This window comes from Rosa rugosa, chromosome 2 (genome assembly GCF_958449725.1).
Source record: "Rosa rugosa chromosome 2, drRosRugo1.1, whole genome shotgun sequence".
In the NCBI taxonomy this organism is placed as follows: Eukaryota; Viridiplantae; Streptophyta; class Magnoliopsida; order Rosales; family Rosaceae; genus Rosa; species Rosa rugosa.
The window spans coordinates 19,358,113-19,364,112 of NC_084821.1; positions in this window are offsets into that span (position 1 = coordinate 19,358,113).

The window sequence follows — 6,000 nt, forward strand, 5'->3', positions numbered from 1 at the left end:
ATGGCTTTGAACGTTCTGAGACTCCATAGCAAGATTGTTTAACGCAGTGTGGCAGCGGATCAGGGAGAAGTTCATGTCAGCAATATAGTCAATCATGCAAGTGACCCTCCAATCGGTCACCATGAGGCCTTCACGAAGAGAAGAGCGCAGATCAACAATGGAGGCAGCTAGGCTGTCCAGGGTGGCCGCAGACCGAGGGATGGGAGCAGAGGGTGAAGAGGAAGATTCGCCATGATGCAGCCGGGGCGAGCGTTGAGGAAGAAGAGGAGGACTTCGACTACGGTCACGAGGGGGACGAGGATCTCCAGGATGAGTAATCCCGGCGCGAGCAGCGGCCCGACGGCCTTCTTCCTCTAGAGAGAGAGAGAGGAGGGTGACGTTGATTTCCTCCAATACGGGTAGTGATCTTAGTGCGAACCATGATGAAGAAGACCCGGGGAAGAACAATGTTGAATCTGCACACTCAGACAAACCCTAGTGAAATCTAGAAGAGATGAAAAAAGTCTTTATATAGCACAAGAATAGGGTTAGAAACACCGTCTCAACATAGCTTCTCCAAGAAGGAGAAGAGTTATGACGGTTTAAGGAACCGAGAAAGCCGCATGCATATCGAAATCTCCCCCTTAGACCATGCTTAATCAAGAAGAAAATCACATTGAACCAAGTGGCACATAAGGAGACAGATTACACAACATATTTCAAATCCAAGTATCTAGGCATGTAATAGTTTTGTCACAACATGAAGTGAGAAAATATAGCATAGTGAAAGCACAGTGGCCGAACATCAAGTAGTAGAAGGAACATATCTCAGATACGCAACCATGATGTATTCTATTAACAAAAATAATTGAGACTCAAGGGTAGACCTTAATCAGTAAAAACCTATGTCAAATGTGAGCATAACCAGTAGATGGAGCTTAGAAACATGTTTAGAGAAAGACAGAAGAGGTGAAGTAAGTGAACTGAAGACTTGTACTTTGCTCAGAAGGTCTCCTAATAGAAGTAGAAAACATTGTTCCCACAGTTGTAGTGTAACTCAGCCATAAATTTTATTTTGTCACATGTAAGAGCAAGAACTCATGTAGCGAGACACCTCTCAGTAACTCCCAGACCAGACGATCTTAGGGTGCTAAACATAACAAGGATATTTGATGAAGAGGGTCTCAAGTTGCTGCTTGTAGTATCACCATTTAAGTTCATAAGGTACCTAACCAACTCATTTCTTACAAACCCTGAAAAGTTCACCACAACCAGGGCCTGATTACTTTGAGAGGAGGTAAACAATTATCCATTCTCGTTTCTTACAAATCCTAGAAAGTTGACCACAACTAGGACCTGATTAATTTGAGAAGAGGGACACGAAACACTTGAGCATTTGAGTCAGTTCACCTGTTTCACCCATATACTCTGAACAAGAAACAAGTAACCTGCCACCACGTACAGTTATAAGTAAGAAAAGTCTAACTAATTAAGATGCTAAGAGAGAGTACACAATTATTGTCCAGAATAAGGCATGGCAATGAGGGATACATGACTGAAGATGTGTTCAATCCCCTAATGACAGTGGTCAAAGTACACTAAGTTCACAATTTTCTCACTAAAGGTTGGACAAATGTTAGGATGCCTCAATACTAGGAACATATCCCAAGTGCATTTCTCAAAAGTTCAAACCTAGCAGTATCAAGTGGCTTTGTGAATAGATCAGCTAGTTGACTGTCCGTGAGAACAAAACTCAATTCAAGTATATTCTGTTCAACTAAATCTCGAATGAAGTGATAACGAAGATCAATGTGTTTTGTTCTAGAGTGTTGAACAAGATTTTTTGTGATGTTGATGGCACTAGTATTGTCACAGAAGATGGACAACTTACCTTGAGAAATGCCATAGTCCATAAGCATTCGCTTCATCCATAGCATCTGTGTACAGCAACTACCAACCGCCACGTATTCAGCCTCAGCTGTCGAGAGAGATATGCCATTTTTCTTTTTGCTGTGCCATGCTACCAAGTTGTTCCCAACAAAGAAACAACCGCCTGATGTGCTCTTTCGATCCTTGAGATTTCCTCCCCAGTCAGCATCTGAGTAACCTGCAATTTCCACATTAGTATCAAAGATATAGAATATTCCACAAGAAACAGTACCTGAGATATATCGTAGAATTCTTTTAACAGCTTCCAGATGGGATTCCTTTGGATTTGCTTGAAATCGTGCACAAACGCCAACACTATAGGAGATATATGGTCGACTATCAGTAAGATATAACAAACTACCAATCATGCTCCTATAGAGGGTAGGATCAACAGACTAGCCATCCTTGTCTTCACTGAGCTTGGTAGTGGTGCTCATGGGATTGTTCACCACCTTTTTGGACTCAAGACCAAATTTCTTGATCAGATTCTCAGCATATTTGGTTTGAGAGAGAAACAATCCTGTGTCAAGCTGCTTTACTTGTAATCCAAGAAAAAATGTTAGCTCACCACACATACTCATTTCAAATTCACTTTCCATGACTGACTGAAATTCTTTAACAAGATACTTAGATGTAGAACCAAAAACAATGTCATCAACATACACTTGTGCAATGATAATGTCAGTTTTTTCTTGTTTTACAAATAAGGTCTTATCAACTGAACCTCTAGAATACCCCTTTGCCACGAGATGATTAGAAAGCCTTTCATACCAGGCACAAGGAGCCTGTTTCAGTCCATACAAAGCTTTCTTGAGTCTGTAGACATGGTCCAAGTGATGTGGATCTTTAAAACCCTGAGGTTGTTCCACATATATTTCCTCCTGTAAGATTCCATTGAGAAATGCCGTTTTGACATCCATTTGGAACAGTTGGAACATAAGATGACAAGCCACAGACAAGAGTAATCTCACAGACTCTAATTGTGCAACAGGAGCAAAAGTTTCATCAAAATCAAGACCCTCGACCTATGAGTAACCCTGAGCCACTAGCCTAGCTTTATTTCTAACCACATTCCCTTTTTCATCACTTTTGTTTATGAAAATCCACTTGGTTCCTATGACATTGCAATTACTAGGTCGAGGTACCAAGTACCACACATCATTCCTAGTAAATTGATTCAGTTCTTCCTGCATAGCACTAATCCAGTGATCCTCCAACAAGGCTTCCTTAACATTTTTTGGTTCAACTAAGGACACGAAACCAAAATGGGATATAACATTCATACTTAGCATATTTTCAGTGATAAAACATAGTAGTGCATTTCCTTGACTCACCTCATCCTGACTTACCTGTGCTACAGCTTGCCTTCTTGTTGTCAGGTCATCTGATATATTGCCAATGATGTCCTGATTGGAATGATCTTTTTGAACTTGCTTGAAGCCTCTTCTCATGGTAGGAGCTGGTTCAAAAATGCTATCTGTGATCTCCTCTTCATCAGCTTGAACTTCTTTGCTTGATGTTGGTGTGACTGAGGTTGAGATGGATGATGTATCTGCAAATGATTCTTCCTGTTTCATACATTGATCATCAATAGAGACATTAATGGATTCCATAACAACTCGGGTTCTTTTGTTATAGACTCTATAAGCCCTACTGTTCATAGAATACCCTAGGAATACACCATCATCACTTCTTGCATCAAACTTACCAAGATACTATCTATCTCATAAAATGTAGCAGAGACTTCCAAAGACATGAAAGTGCCCTACATTTGGCTTATTACCTTTTCACAGCTCATAAGATGTTTGATCAGTACCTGATCTTAAGAAGACTCTATTGATTGTATAGCATGCAGTACTTATAGCCTCAGCCCAAAAGTTTGTACTTAGACCTGCAGCATGTAGCATAACTCGAGCCATGTCCAGCAGTACCCTATTTTTCCTTTCCACAATGCCATTTTGCTGAGGAGTAATTGGAGCTGAAAACTCATGTGACACACCAAGCTCATGAAAATAGTTAGCAAATGCAGCATTTTTAAATTCAGTACCATTATCTGACCTTACTCTAACTATGCTAGTATTGAATGACTTCTTTTCAATTATCAATTTTTGACTCAGGTTCTTAAATGACTCAAATGTTTCAGTCTTGTCTTTTAAGAAATTGACCCATGTGTATCTTGAGAAATCATCCACAACCACTAGCATATAGCTTTTACCTCCAATACTTTCAGATTGAGCTGGTCCCATCAGGTCCATGTGTAACAGTTCCAATGCTTTTGTGGTTGTTGTTGAGTTCACCACCTTGTGAGGTGCCTTGGTTTGCTTTCCAATCTTGCAGTCGCCACATATCTTGTCAGTTTTGCCATTTAGATTGGGCAGGCCTCTGACACATTGCTTGGAAGATAACTTCAGCAAGTCCTGATAGTTCACATGTCCCATCCTTCTGTGCCAAAGCTCAAAAGTCTCCTCTGTGGATCTCACAGACATACAGGACTGCAAGCTGAAAGTTTCATTAGCTCGAATATGATAGTAGTTATCAAAAGATCTCTTACCTCTCATGATACCTTCTCCTTTCTGATTCAGCACCAAATATCTCTGTTTGTTAAACCACACATCTTCATAGTCATCAGCCAAATGGCTGACACTGATTAGATTAGCAGTTAAGCCTTCAACATATAACACATTTTTGAGATTAGGTATACCTGGAGTGTTAACCGTGCCCCGAGTTAGAATACTTGCTTTTCCCCCATCTCCAAAGGTGACTGAACTGGTCGTGTTTTCATCCTCAAAGGAGGCAAACCAGGCTTTGTCTCCAGTCATATGTCTAGAACAACCACTGTCAACATACCAAAAATATCATCGCTTGTCTGCCAGGGCAGTCAGAGCTACCAAACACGTGGCCTCAATATGCGTAGTTTGCTGGGTTGTACTTGCACGAGTCAAAAGACATGTAGCATCAGTTTCGTTTGCAAGAGCTAGAAGACACTCGCATTTTTCTTGGTCCATATAGTTTTTCCTCTTCCAGATTGGTAGCTTTTCTTAGAAAACATTTCAGTTAGTTTATTAATGAGTTCATTCTGTTCTCTAAGTTCACACTGTAAAGATTCAACAGTACATTTTTCTTGAGAAACCTGTGAATTTAACGGTCTTTCATTACACCTAGATCTGATATGGCCTATCTTACCACAGTGATGACAAGTGGGAATAAAAGTTCTAGAGTTTGTATACCTATTTTGACCAGTGGAAGTCTCTTAGTCAACTTTTACCTGATGAGTGTGTGTTGGCTGACCTTCCTTTATGTTCTTCAGTATTGTGACGTGATCATCAACAGAGGCTTCTTTTTTCTCTACAAGTGGTCTTGATGCTCTTACAAACTTAGTACTTTTGGAATTCTCTCCAGTGTATCCTAGCCCACAAGTGTCATGAGGAGCTTTTCCTGACCCAAGTAATTTAGACATAGCACCAGAGCTGACCTCAAACTTGGCGATTTTTCTTGAGATGATTTTAACTCGTCTTGCAGAGATTCATTTTTAGCCAACAGATCCAGGTTTAAGACTTGTTGTCCTCTAACGTCCAGTTCCAGCATTTTGATCATGTTGAAACACTCAGTCTTTTCAGTCTTCCAAGTTGAAGAATCCTGGTCACCTTGCAAGTCCGCCAACTCATTCACAAGCTTGCTTCTTTCCTGTTCCCACACAGACTGTGAAGTTTCTAACATGTGCTCCACCTTCTCTTTTTCAGTCCCCAGAAATTCAATTTCCTTCTCCAAACTCAAGTTTCTAAGTAACATGGCCTTCGAAGCCTTGTAGAGTTGTTTGCAGCGGATATTTGTTTCATCATCAGAAAAAGCCTCGTCACTATCAGAATCAGGTAGAAGTGATGATACAAAAGCCACATTTTCCACTTCTTGAGACTCATCATCGCTCCATATCAAAAAAAGAGATTTATTGTTGCTATTTCCATGCTTCCTATTGCCACAATCAGTAGAGATATGACCGTAGCCACCGCATTCATAGCACTTAGTTTTTCCTGAATAAGTTCCCTTGAAGCTTCCTTTCCCACTCTTACCATTGTAGTCACTACTGCTATAAGA